This window comes from Sapajus apella, unplaced genomic scaffold, assembly GCF_009761245.1.
Source record: "Sapajus apella isolate SASKATOON/1434 unplaced genomic scaffold, GSC_monkey_1.0 scaffold71, whole genome shotgun sequence".
In the NCBI taxonomy this organism is placed as follows: domain Eukaryota; kingdom Metazoa; phylum Chordata; class Mammalia; order Primates; family Cebidae; genus Sapajus; species Sapajus apella.
In genome coordinates, this window is record NW_022437011.1 from 3,529,909 (window position 1) to 3,544,612 (window position 14,704).

Sequence of the window (14,704 nt, forward strand, 5' to 3'; positions counted from 1 at the left end):
AAGGAGTTCAATGAGTGAGGGAGGTAGAGCTGGACAGGGGAAAATTCCACCTGACAGAGTGGAGTGGATTTCCCTCTAAAACTTTTAGAATGGAAAATCGTATCCCCTTCCTTATACTTGCTTTTACCCACAACCTCATACCCTTTTCTGCTTTGGGCTTAGGATGGTGGCCATCTTCTACATGGGTTTTTGTCACTTGGTTGGTTCTAAGTGGGATCTGGATGAGACCGAGCTTGGAGATTTTTGAGAGGGAAATACTAACTGGACAGATGGAAAGGATGGGCGCCAGAAGGCAGAAACCTGGGCGTCCCCGACCAGAAAGAGAAGAGACATTCAACAAACAAGAATTTATCAAGTGCGTACTATGTGCCAGGCACTGTTCTAGCCTTCAGATGAAGAAAACAAAGATATGCACAGCAAACACAAATTTTGAGGGCCAGGAAAGGGACAGCTGAGCAAGACAGCTAAGGGAACTGAGAATCCTGAGGTTAATGGGGCTATGCCTTAGGCCTCCTTTTCTGTGGTGCATCCTGCTACTGCTAATACTTAGAGATGAGGTCATTCATGTTGCTGTCAGCCTCAGTGAACTCCATCTCATCCATGTTCTTGTTTATGTAGCAGTGCAGACATGTCTTCTGTCTGAAACATGGCAGTGAATTGCTCCAAGATGCTGTTGAAGAGCTCCTGGATGGCCACTCTGCTGCTGATGAAGATGTTGGCCATCTTAAGACCACAAGGTAGCATGTTACAAATTGCTGTATTTATGTTGTGTGGAATCCATTCCACAAAGCAGCTGCTGTTATTGTTATGCATAGCTAACCATTTGTTCATTGACCTCTGTGGACATCCGACAGTGAGGTATTGGCCATGGTGGGGGTCGCAATCGATCATCATGTTTTTTACATGGAAGATATGCTGGGTGAGTTGTGGCACTATGAGAGCTCGATACTGCTGGCTGCTGCTGCTGGTGAGAGGAGCAAACCGAGGCATAAAGAAATGGAGATGTGGGAAGGGGACCATGTTTACTGCCATGTTGGCTGAGACCGGGAGGTGCAGATGCCCATAGGTTGGTGTGTTCAGCTTCAGTGTGTGGAAGCAGATGTAGAGAGCCTCATTGTTGATGCAAAAGTTCTCATCAGTGTTCTCTGCCAACTGAAGGATGGAGAGGGTGGCATTGTAGGGCTCAACCATGGTGTCAGACACTTTGGGTGAAGGCACCACACTGAAGGTGTTGGTGATGCGATCGGGGTACTCTTTAATCTTACTGAGGACAAAAGTACCCATCCCAGAGTCTGTGCCCCCACCCAGTGAGTGGGTCAGCTGGAAACCTGCAGACAGTCATAACTCTGCCACCTTCCGTACCACATGAGGACAGAATCAACCACCTCAGCCCCTTCTGTGTACTGGCATTTGGCCAGCTGTTGCCCACTCCACAATGACCCAAAACAAAGTTGCCTGCTGTACTGAAGATCTGGCAAAAAGGACCTGAGCGAACACAGTCCATGGTCCCAGGTTCCAGATCCACCAGGATGGCACGAGGAACATATTTGCCACATGTGGCTTCTTTTTAATACCTGGAAATGTGATCCACTTCAGAGTGTGGAAGCAGATGTTGCAGGGAGCCTTATAGTCAATACAAAAGGTGTCTCATCAGTGTTCTCTACCAACTGAAGGACAGAGTGAGTGGCATTGTAGGGCTGAACCATGATGTCGGACATGTTGGGTGAAGGCACCACACTGAAGGTGTTCATCATGCTATCAGGGTACTCTGCTTTCATCTTAGGAGGGTGCTCCAGAGCCTGAGCCCCACCGCCCAGGGAGTGGGTCAGCTGAAAGCCTGCAGGCAGGAACAGCTGTCTGCCTCCCTCCATACCACATGAGGGTAGAATTTGGAAAATGTGGTCCCACTGTAGGTAGCTGCCCCCATGGTAGGTGCCAGCGGGGTCGATGCCACATTCATCACTAATTATTCCCACAACTTGGCACTGATCTGGTTGTCACAGTGACTGGCCTTGATGTGCATGATTTCCCTCATGGTTAAAATTTAGCTTTTTTGCTCGCCTCAACCTATGCATAGTGCAAGAAAATATGTAACTTTTTTCTCTGCTGGTCACAGGCTGGAATGCACCCCAGAGGCTGGAGCAGTGAGGCGCAAACGTGGTGGCAGGAAGGTCCTGAGAGGGAGAAAGCAGCTATACCCTTAAGAAGCAACCTAGATGATTCTAATCCATGACCTAGACTTGTGGTTCTCAAATTTTGCTACACATTCGAATCACCTGGGGATCTCCTTAAACTCCCAATCCACGGGCCACACTCAAGGCCAGTTAAAACATTCTAATGTCCAGATCTCCTGGATTCTGGCTTAAGACTCCCCAGTGATTTCAGTGTTCAGCCAACTTTGAGAACCAGTGGCCTGGCCTGTAGCTAGTAAAGAAAAAGTGGTTACATGATTGACTGAGAACGTGGATTTTCTCAGACTTTAAATACTTTTTCAAAACACACCCTTCTTTCCTCTTGGACTTAGAAATGTTATATAAAAGTTTAAAGTTACATGTGAGGAAGCTGAGTCCTAAAAGGTAAAATTAAAGTGGGCAAATAGCTAATTAAAATGAGATATGTTTTCATTCAATGAAATAAATGTTCTTAAACACTCAGTATTGGCACTAAACTTTTAAGTCATTGGCAGATGGAAAATCAGATTTGTTCCCCTAATCTTCCAAGCATCTCCACTGTATGATTTAAAGAGGATTTTTAGGCTGGACAAGGTCTCATTATCAGGTGTGGCAGTGCATGCCTTCAATCTCAGCTACTTGGGAGGCTGAGGCAGAAGAATCTCTTGAACGCAGGAGGCAGAGATTGCAATGAGCTGAGAATGCACCACTGCCCTCCAGCCTGGGTGATGGTGCAAGATTGTCTCAAAAAATAGAGTATTTTATATGACCTTACTCTGTACATTTTTCTCTTAATTTCTAATAATTCCATGTCCTGAATAATCTGCTTAAACAATGACAGCAGAACTTGTGGCAAAAATTTGAAAAAACATAAAATCCACAAATAAGAGTTAAGTCCTCCAAACCACATATTTTAAAAAGCCACAGGCTTTTACTGAACAAAATAAACACATACAAAACTTTGTATATACATAGTACAAGGCTGAAGTATTTTGACATTTATCCCTCAATATTTGCAAGTATATAAAAACATTCCTTCTGTTTAACATAGTATTGGAAGTCCTGGCCAGGGCAATTGGGCAAGATAAAGGAAAGGCATCCAGATATGGGAAGAGAGGATGTTCCCCCACAACCATGGGGTGCACATTTAACATGATACCAGGATCCAGAAGCCAGCAAGGGAGACACTGAGAGGACACCCCCTGTCTTCTGCTCTGCTCTGGATCATCCAGAAAGGAAGAAGACTAAGAGGATGCCTTTATTCTCATTTCTTTTTCTAAATGGATGATAAATTGTCTCCAGCTTGCACACCTCTGCAGTGCACTCTGAAACACTGGAATTTCCTTAACCTCAAAACCTTAAAAAAGCAACTCACTTTTTTTCACACAAGGGAATGACATTTTCACTAAACCTTTGCAAGCATTGTAAGATCGACTCAGCTCTTTCAGTGATTGTATCAGGCAGGTCCAGAAAAATAGTTTCCCAAAATTAAAAAAAGCCACTTTCAGGGGAAGCATCTGAGGATCCCCCTTAGTTAAGGCCCCCTCAAGTTCCCTTCTCTTTACAAAACCTTGGGCAAATAAAGAAAAACTTAGTCTAATTTCCTAAAAACTAATAGGTATATAGAAACCTTTCAAAGTTTAACTTGGGAGTTTAAAAACACATGCAGGAATGTTATGCTGCTCCTAAATCACACTCTCACCGCAGCTAAAAAAGCTAATAGTTCTGTAAGCAGCAGATAATTTTGGAGATGAGCAATATATCTCCCATAATACACCAAAAGACAATAAAGCAAATAGGGAAAGTGAAGAAATAGCAAAAACACCAGTCCCAATAGGGAGGGAAGCAGTTCTGGTAAACAACCCTAACTAGAAACTCAATAGCTCAGGAAATAAATGGAAAGAAAACATTTTTAAATATGCATTTTTAGAAGGCCTATGGAAAACCAAGGCCAAACCTCTCAAGTACTCTAAACTCTCTATAATGAACTAAAAGCCAGATAAGAATCCTGCAGCCTTTCTGGAAAGGTTAAGAGAGGCACTAATAAAGAACACCTCCTTATCCCCTAATTCAGTTGAGGAGCAGGTTATCCTGAAGGACAATTGTATTACACAGGCAGCTCCTGATATTAGAAGGAAACTATAAAAGCGATCCATGGGACCAGATAGCATCCTAGAGACCACTTCGAAGGTGGCCACTTTAGTCTTTAATAATAGGGACCAGGAGGAGGCTCAAAGGAAAGGAAGCACAGGAGGACAGAGGCTCTAGCAGCAGCTTTGCAGGCTTATAAAGTCCAGAATCCCCAGGTTGCATCCACTAGTTCCTATTGGTGTGGCAGGCCAGGGCATTTTAAGAAAGAATGATCCGGCAAAAAGGTGAAGAAACTTTGACCTTGTCCAGGCTGTGGCAAAAAAAAAAAAAAAAAGAAAATACTGGAAACGAGACTGTCTCCAGAGGTGGTCAATGGGTTCAGGACTAGTCTCACAGATGGTCCAGCAGGACTGATGGGTCCTGGGTCACCAAACTTGGCTCCAGTGGCTCAAACGGCCATTTTAGCAAGGAGCTCCCAGATGATTCTGGAAATTAAAGGAAGAAAAGAAAACCTCCTTCTAAACACTAGAGCCAGTCTCTCTCATTTCTCCTGTAATCCAATCCTCCTTCTCATTTCTCATTTCTCTATAATCCAAGCCTCCCTTCTTCCCATAGCACAATCATAAGGGGCATCTCAGGAAAGACTAATTCAATATTTTTCTCAACTTAGCATTAGTTAGGAGAATCTATTTACACATGCTTCCAAGCCATTGTCATTACAGCTCTACTAGTCAAAAAAGCCTCCAAGTTAACCCTAGGAAATAATTCAACTGTTTACAGCCCACATAATCTGGCAAAATCACTGTCCTCTTAGCTAGCAAACAGCTGGGAAAGCAAGAAGTACGTAAGGCAGGATAAGCAGTAGTCACTCTGCCAAACACAAGCGCTCAATTAGTTGAGCTAATAGCTTTTACAAGAGCACTTAAGAAAGGGAAAGGCAGCTAACATAAATACCCCGGGTATGCTTTCCTGGTTTTCCATGTTCATGCTGCCATTTAAAAGAATAGGCATTTCTTACCGCTAATGAATCTCCTATAAAATATCACCTGGAAATTAGCAGATTATTATCCTCACTTTTTCTCCCACAAAGAGCCGGGATGCATTGTAAGGAACATCAAAAGTAGCAACAATAAGGTAGGTGAAGGAAATAGCTAATCAGGCAGCTAAGTCTAAGATATGAAAGCTTCAAGGCATTAACACATTTCAAGCCCCTTCTAATCTAAAAAGGTTCCATAAAAGAAATTAAACCTCAGTATTTCCCTGCAAAAATAGAATAGGCCACTTCTCAGGGACGTACTTTTCAGCCCTCAGAATGGCTAAAGTCAGGATAGCAAACTGTATTTACCAGCCTGCAGCCAATAAAGGTTTCACCAAAAAAAATCTTTCACCAATATTTTCACTTGGGAAAGGATAAAACTTGTCAATGTGCTCAGGCATTGTTTTCAGGCAGAGACCCTCTAAATTAAGCACGTAACCTCTCTAGCTCACTTCCAACAAGAAGTACAAAGCAAAAGACCAACCCCCCAAAATAAAACTACCTTTATTTAACCCAGGAAATTTAGTATTAGTAAAAACTCTCCTCTCTGTCCTTCCCAAAGCCAAGCTGGGAAGGGCCCTACACTATTCTTCATTCAGCCCTCTCAGCAGTGAAAGTTACAGGAATCAATTCCTGGATACATCACACTCAAGTCAAAGCCTGAAGAGCTGAGGGAGAAACCCCTGACAGCCCAGAGGAACAAACTGAATATCGGTGTGGAGATATAGAAAATATTAAGTTAAAAATCAAAAAAGATAAATGAGGGCTACTCATCTGACCCAGTTCCACCTTGACCTCAACAAATAATTTTTGTCATTTCTGCCCTTTCCTCTCAAAACTTGCCACCAAATAATAGAATTGCTTTTTAATGTGTATTTTCAGGGCAACTTTAATTGCACATGGTATTGCATTTGTAACTTGGTAAATCCCTAAAGGGAAATGGTATATCTTGGCAAGCAAAGCTTTAAATGTTTTTTACTATGCCACTCTTGGGGAAATTGCTATAGTCACGGTACTATTTGCAATAGAACTAAACACTGTGGCACCCACAATGTGGAATTCTGGTTATAAAATTCTAATTGCTGTAATAGCTTGCCTAACTATCATCCTTATAACAGGATTAATTGTTGCAGAAAAAATATAGTTAAGGTCGTTTTGCTTACGGCAGGAGTGATAGTTATGGATAAGAAGTAAGCATAAAAGTTTTACTACCATTAAGTTTAATGGGACTTTTTACTAAAGATTGGTAATATAATGCACTCTAAGCTATAAAAAACTTATAAAGAAATAAATTTTATATAAAAAAGGATTTTGTATGAAATTCTTTTTCTAAAAGGAAATGACTGGCTGTTTAAAGGGGGAATGTTTAGGACAAGTCAGAAATTTTTTGTAAGAGGGTCTGTGGAAGTCATGAAAAAATTTAATAATTAAAGAAAAGGACTTGCAAAATTACACTAAAGTTATTTTAGCCACGCAATAGCGTATTTCTGCCAATAATATTGCAGGTTATAAAAATGGCCTAAGTCTACAGTTACTCTCTAATGGCAAGTCAAGGGGGAAATGTATGCTTGTCTCTGGAAAAAGTGTTTTATATTAACTTTTCTGCTAATGTACAGCGACATCTAGTGAAGGCAAGTTGGTATTGCAATCCATTGGTGTAACAGGTATCAAACTCGGTTTTGGTCTATAAGACCCCTACAAATGGTGATAATCTTAATGCTCCTATTCTAACCCTATATTTTATTTATTTGTTTATTCATTTATTTATTTTTGAGACGGAGTTTCCCTCTTGTTACCCAGGCTGGAATGCAATGGTGCGATCTCGGCTCACCACAATCTCCGCCTCCTGGGTTCAGGCAATTCTCCTGCCTCAGCCTCCTGAGTAGCTGGGATTACAGGCACGCACCACCATGCCCAGCTAATTTTTTGTAGTTTTAGTAGAAACGGGGTTTCACCATGTTGACCAGGTTGGTCTCGCTCTCTTGACCTCGTGATCCACCCGCCTCGGCCTCCCAAAGTGCTGGGATTACAGGCTTGAGCCACCGCGCCCGGCCTCTAACCCTATATTTTAAACCTTTTTATAAAATTTGTTTTTTCACCTAGAAGCAATCAAACACCAAGTGATGCTGCGATCAGAGCCACACATGGACATGCCATTCCTTCGAGAACTCTTAGACTAACCTCAAGAGAAGGTTCAACTGCTGTTCCCCCACATGACACCCCGTTTCAGCAGGAAGGAGCCAGAAAGAATCACCATCAAACACCCCATGACAGCAGTTAGGTTCACTTCTCTTGAGGGGGAAAATTATACAGGAGCTATTAAATTATTTTAAGCAGAAAATAAGGGTAAAGATCCTCGGTGGAAATTCTCCTATAATAAGAAACAACCCCCGAACCATCTTTCATAACAGAAAAGGTGGCTTGAAGGGCCAGGCCAGCAAGCTTTGATATGCAAATTCTGGCCATTTGAAACTGGGCTCACTCAATATGGTGATTGCCACCATCGTCTTGTCACCTGAGTGTACCAAGCGTCATGGCCACCTCCAGATAACACCATGTATTCAGAACATGGTGACTCACATTTGTATGTTAAAGAACTAAGGTGGGAGGGCCAAGTTATTCATGGGCTACATAAATGACATATGTTCAAACCAATCCCCTCAGTCCTATGCAAACCAGACACCGTCTCCTCCAGTATCCCAATATAAGCAAGCACTTCTCTGCCCCACAGGGGGTTTTCTCTTTGAATGACCCTCCCTCTGCCTCCGTACGGGGAGGCTGTTTTCTTCTTTCTTCCTTTTATCTTGCCTATTAAACCTTTTGCTCCTTAAAACCACTCCACGTGTGTCCATGTTGTTTATCTTATTGGCGTGAGACCAAAGACCCTAGTGCTCCTCCAGTCATTGGAGCCATACCAACAACATTCTGGTTGAGAAACAGACAAGCTTCACTTTTGTGGTTTATTCCTTATATCTTTATTTCTCTGTCTTCTTCCCTTCACTTCTCAAACTAAACACACAGCAGCATAAAATGCGGTCTTTGTTTCTAGGACTCAGCATTTTGGAGTGTGTAGGTCCGTGCTCATTGTACCTGCTGATTATGAACTGTGGTCCTCATGCTCTTCAGTGATGTTGCTGGGATTGCAGGCTCTAAAAGTCACGTGATCTTGTTTGCATCTTTGTGCTGCACGCAGAATGGCTTTGTGTGCCTTCTCAGCAAGTCGGGTGGTTCTTTTCCGCCTCTCTTCTCCCTTACCCATTCTGGGTCTCTCTCCTCTCTGCTTCCCATTCCATCATAGGAGAATGGGGGCCAAGCCTTTGGATGGAAAACAGGAACTGAGAAGTGAAAGATGGAGAAATGGTGAGACTAAAGATAGACTAAAGTGCTTTAATTTCCCCTTTGAAAAACCTAGGATTGTGTAACTGGACACGCAAGTGATTACCCTGCGCCCTACTCCCTAATTCTATTCACTTTTCTGTCTCCAAGCTCTGGCCCTTGGGAAGACTCTGAAACAAGAAATGGGTTACCCAGGAGAATCTGGGCGGCTCTGCCTATGCTCCTGGTGAACATTTGATGCTAGCGTGCTGGGACCCATCTGATAAGCTCTTGTGTGGAAGGAGCTGACATGGATGGAGAAGCTTTCTTGATGAAGAGGTGGACAGCACTCTTGGTGTAGAGGTAGCAGCCACACGTTCCTTTAGCTGGGGCCAGTGTTAGTGAAGAGGGTTTAAAGGAAGCATGGAGGTGCAGGGGAAATGAGAGGGGATTATTTTCCTAAATGTCAGAGAAACCCAGTGCTCCTCACTCTGAAAGCCAAGCTGTTGAAAATCGGGGGTGGGAAACATGGTTCTGGAAGCTGGCCTCTGCTCTTCATCAGTTTGCTCGGGGTTCTCAGCCTTTAACTGATGAGCTTCCTCATCAGTTCAAAGTCAAATAAATGACTTTGGGCAACTCACATAAACTCTTTGAGTCAGTTTCTCCTCCTTTAAGTTGAGGAAATTGATGGTGACTTCACAAGAGGGTAGAAATATTGCAGTAAAGATAATATAAGTTAAAGTGCCTCGTGGTGTGTAAATTGCTGTATGTTACTTTGAGTTGGACCGTAGGTGTGATTTTAGACTACACACCTAGGTAACATAAAAGTATTTATCTGAGATGCTAATGAGCTGGCCTGAGTGGCACAGTAGGTGTTTTTTCTCCAGGAGCACTTGGGAGCTTTGGAGGTTGTTCAGTGCACTGGAGGACCTCCAAAGCTGCCCCCTATTTTAACAGTGTGGCTGAGTGTTTGGGGGGAGGGGACAGAGTTCTGACTGGCTGTACTGCCACATGCACTCACAGTACCTTAGGAGTGAGAGGGGCAAACCTGGGGTTCCCTCCGCCAAGGAAGCTCCTGGGTAGGGTAGAAGGAGGTGGGTGGACACCCTTGTGGCCACTCCCACTCACCCCTACACTTACGACTTGGGCCTCCATGCCCTGATTCTTTATCCCTGTGTTAGAGATGCCGGGTTGAACCAGAGCACCCCACCCTGCCATTTGTTATGTTATTGCAGGAAAAATTTAGAGTTGTGATGGTTATGCATAAGAAGTAAGCGCTTCCTGTGGGAGTTGGAGAGAAACACACGAGCACACCAGGAAGAGTTCTGAATTTAAAAAATTGCTTAGACACAGGGTGTCACTATGTTGTCCAGGCTGGACTCTAACTCCTGGTCTCAAGCGATTCTCCTGCCTCAGCCTCCAGAGTAGCTGGGACTACAGATGCATGCCACTATGCCAGGCTAAAATTTTGAAAAATTTAAATATTGATGGAAAACCATCCTATTAGTAGAAGAGAAAGGCTGATATGAATTGTAAGTCCATTTTGTTCTTAGTAATTTTTCCTCATGATAACCATTGTCAGACATGAAGTGTATTTATCCTAAAGATTGGGATAGTCCTGGGGGGAGAATGTGTTGGCAACAGCTACTGAATTGGCATGATATAGACCTAACTTCTCTGAGAACCAGAAGATGCTAGTAATTAGCAATAGTTATTGAGTATCAGCTATATGCCAGACATATGTGCATTGGTGATCTTATCCTATGAAGGAGGTACTGTTGTTCCCAACTTATAGATGAGGAAACTGAAGTCGGTGAGGTAAAGTCATTGAAGGTTGTGCAGCTAGTAAGTGAAGCCTGGTTAGAACCAAGTCAGTCTCATTCAAGAATCCAGAGCCAGTGATTTCAAACTGACACACTCTTCTCCAAAGGGATCCAGTGATGGGTTTTCCAATTTTTAATGCATCTTTTGCTTAAAGCCTCTGTTCACAATCACAAGACATACTTTTAAAGGAACACACAGAACACAAATGTGACCACCAGTGGACAGCAGGGTGGGCCCAGTTTGATGGCAGAGTCCGGTCTGCTGACCAGGACAGAAGCCCCAGCACATCGTGTGATAATGGCATCTCCAGGCAGACCTCTGTTGCCTCAGGAAGCAAAGTCAGCTCTCCTTGTCTTCATGCAGGGTTTAGAAAGAAACCTCAGCTATCTCAGGTCTCCTCTTGTTTCCTGGGGAAACCACCCTGGCTTAGGATTCCATTGTCTTCTGGGACTGGGAAGAAGCAGAAGGCTGACCTCACACCCAGCTGAAGGGCACCTTCCTGGACTCTGAGTTTGGCTGCCTTCTGCATCACCAGGACTGGAGATCCTGACTCAGGCGTGGTTACACACTGTCCTTCCACTATCTCAGTGTCCCACTGCCCATCAGTAATATTCTTGGCACTTTCTGGTGTAATGTCAGAGCTCAGTAATGCTGATGTCAGAGGACCCCAGACAAGGCCCTCTTGTGCTCCTGTGGCTCTCCCTTGAGCAGGATTCCAGGCTGACCAGGTGGTACCTGCCCAGAACCACCCTGCACTTCTGAGTTTCTGCTGCTGCTATGCAGTGGCTGTCTTGCCAAAATGTGGCTTTCCCTTTTCCACTGCCCCAGAGCTCCCAGAGGCTTTTCTTCCTCCTAAATAAAAATCAGGATATGAAGCTGTTGAACAGAGTTGAAGTTCACTATCATCTGAAGTTCACAGTCATCCCTTTCTCTCTAAGATAGAGATCCCAGGGAAGCCCATGTTAGCAGCTGGGTGTTTGCATTGATGCCCCCAAGGAACAGGCTTCGTGAGGGTGCCTCTTGGCACTGGTTCTTTAAAATTCATGAGTATGAAGGCTTTCCTTGTTCATGTGGCATTGATTCATAATGTGTGTAGGTTTAGAGCTGCGTGGCTAGTTTTTTCACTTCTCTCTTTATACCTTGTGACACCATCCACTTCAAGCAGAGTAAGTGGCTATTTGGAGGTTATCAGATGAGCGGAGAGATTAATTGGTTACTCTACTCCGTTGAGTATTTGGGGCTCTTTCCCACTTTTCTCTTTCAAAAATACGGCTAAGCTTCTTTGCAGAAGCAGTTTGTGCAGAAAGGAGGGAGGCATATTTCAGCACTTGAAGTGGAGGAGAGGTGAGGCGTGGCCTTGGAGAAAGGCTTTGCTTCCCTGGGGCATGTCCTGCAGACTGGGGCAACCCTGTGCTGCGCACCACATCCCGACCAGGTGCCTGCCTGCCTTCATTATTTCCCATCTGCCCGGGCCTCTGACTTTCTTATGCTTTGAGTCTGCAGCTTCTGATGGCCACTGTGGCTGATGCACGGAGCCTCGGGGACAGCATTTCGACCTGACAGGTCATGTTCATGTGCCACACTCCTTTGTACTCCACAGAGCGGTCTTCTTTTTCATCACTTATTTATCTTTTCCAGGTAAGTCATACGTGAATATATCCCCGTGACAAAGATTTCAGACAATGCCAAAAACTGTCTCCTGTCACTGTCTTCTCTCCTCTTCTCAGGTAACTTCTGTGACAGCTTCATGTGCCCATGTCTCCCTATATACTGTGGGCTCTCTGCATCCGTAGGTTCAGTTATCCATAGGGTCTATAGGCCAATAATCAAGAAAAAATATAAAAACTAATATAACAATTAAAAAAATAAAAATTTTGGCTGTGCGTTGAGGCTCATAGCTCACGCCTGCCATCCCAGCATTTTGGGAGGCTGAGGTGGGAAGATCACATGAGCACAGGAGTGTGAGATGAGCCTGAACAATATGGTAAGGCTCTGTCTCTACCAAAAAATTAAAAATTATCTGGGCATGGTGGAACGTACCTGTGGTCACAGCTACTTGGGAGTCTGGGGGGGAAGATGTCTCAAACATAGGAAGTTGGGGGTTCAGTGAGCCATGATCACCCTTCTGCACTCCAGCCTGGGTGACACAGCGGGACCCCGCCCCCAAAAACAAAAAAAAAAAAAAAAAAAAAAAAAAATAAAAAAAAAACGTGTGCAGCACCTCCCTCCTCCTCATTTCTGCTCGGGCCATGCCTGCTCCCACTATGCCTTCTGTCATGACTGAAAGTTTCCCAAGTCCTCCCCAGAAACTTCTATGCTTCCTGTACAGCCTGCAGAAAGTAGGCCAATTAAACCTCTTTCTTTACACATTACCCAGTTTCAGATATTTCTTTATAGTAATGCAAAAATATGCTGAATATTACAAACAAGATCACAAAGTGTTCAAACATACTCTACAACAACTGAAGTATTAGCAGTTGAAATATACACCCGTATCAACTCGACATTGATGCTAGGAGACATATCTCTTTAAAATATACACCCATATCAAGCCCCCACCAGAAGGTGAGTAATACCACCCCGGCCCCCCCTCGATATGATGAACCCTCTGGCTAGGGGGCTGCCCACAACCCGTGCCAGAGGGTGAGTAATATCACCCTGACCCCTACCCCCAGGATATCACGAAACCTCTGGCTAGGGGGCTGTGCCCACAGGTCCTGCCAGAGGATGAGTGATATTTCCCCCAGCCCCCCCACCCCCCCATTATCACAAACCCTCTGGCTAGGGGGCTGCACCCACAGCCCGCACCAGAGGGTGAGTAGCAGCACTCCAGCCGCCCCCCACCCCGGCTTCTACAAACACTCTGGCTACCAGGCTGCACCCGCAGCCCCCACCAGAGAGTGAGTAGCAGCACCCCAGCACCCCCTGCTGCTACGAACCCTCTGGCTAGGGGGCTGTGCCCACAGCGGCTATTTGGAAAATTTGGAGTAATATGATACTGGGAACCATATCATAAGGAGAAGATAATGTTATTGTGTTTCTTTTTTGATATTAGGCACAATAACACTAGTTCTAGTTCCACCTCTGTGATATTGACAAAAACATCATCCTCGCCCCCCTTGACATTAGAATTGAAATCACATGGGGGTTTCACCCCTTGCAATATTTAATTCAATATAATTATTTTTTTGTGGACGTTAGTTACAATATCAGAGCGTGGTGTACACCTCTTGCCATATTGAGAGTATTACCATATGGGCAGTAATATCATCCTCTCCTTCCATGGATATTAGGAATAATGTCACAGGATGGGTGTACAGCCCCTGCCACATTGTGAGTAATATCATCTTTCATTTCTTAGATATTAGGAACCATATCACTGGGGTTTTGTGCACTTCCTGAGATATTTGGAGTAATATCCTCTCTGTTTTTGTATATCTGAAACACTATTACGGTGGTGGTATACACTTCCTGTGATATTCAGGATATAATCATCCTCTCTCCAGAGATTCTAGGAACTATGTCACAGAAGCGTTGTATACTGCCTGTGATATTGGAACAATGACAGAGTGTACACTTGCTTTCACATTGAGAGTAATATCTACTTAGGACATGATGGATAATATCACAAAATGTACACACATGGGTGTATACTCACTTTGATATTAGGAGTAATTTTTATCTAATATACAAAAAATAATATCCCAGAATGGACTCATAATGTGTATATTTATTGGGATATTACAATAAATGTATACAATATGTACATTTATTGTGATGTACATATGTGTACACAATACATATGTACATAATAGGTACGGTATGTACATTTATTGTGATATGTACTATATTATTGTGATTGTTTATGTTATTGATTATATCATTGTGATATTACAGTAAATGTACATACTGTACTCATGTACATATATATTGTGTACACATTATGTACATATACATTTATTGTGATATTACAATATGTACACATGTTCATAATGTACACATTATGTACACGTGTACTATATGTACTATATGTACACATTATGTACACGTGTACATATATGCGCACATTATGTACAGATGTACAATATGTACACGTGTACATAATATACACATATATGTACACGTGTACATATTGTACATCTGTACATAATGTGCACATTATATACATAAGTAAAGTATGTACACATGTGTGTATATGTACACGTAATGTACATGGTACTCATTATGTACATTTATTATAATATCACAATAAATGTACCACAAATGT

The 14,704-nt window shown here is 43.3% G+C and overlaps 1 pseudogene; it reads right to left on the reverse strand.

Annotated features, from left to right (window-relative positions):
- Nucleotides 1-539: 539 nt before the first annotated feature.
- LOC116531674 lies at nucleotides 540-2,117 on the reverse strand (annotated as a pseudogene).
- Nucleotides 2,118-14,704: the final 12,587 nt, after the last annotated feature.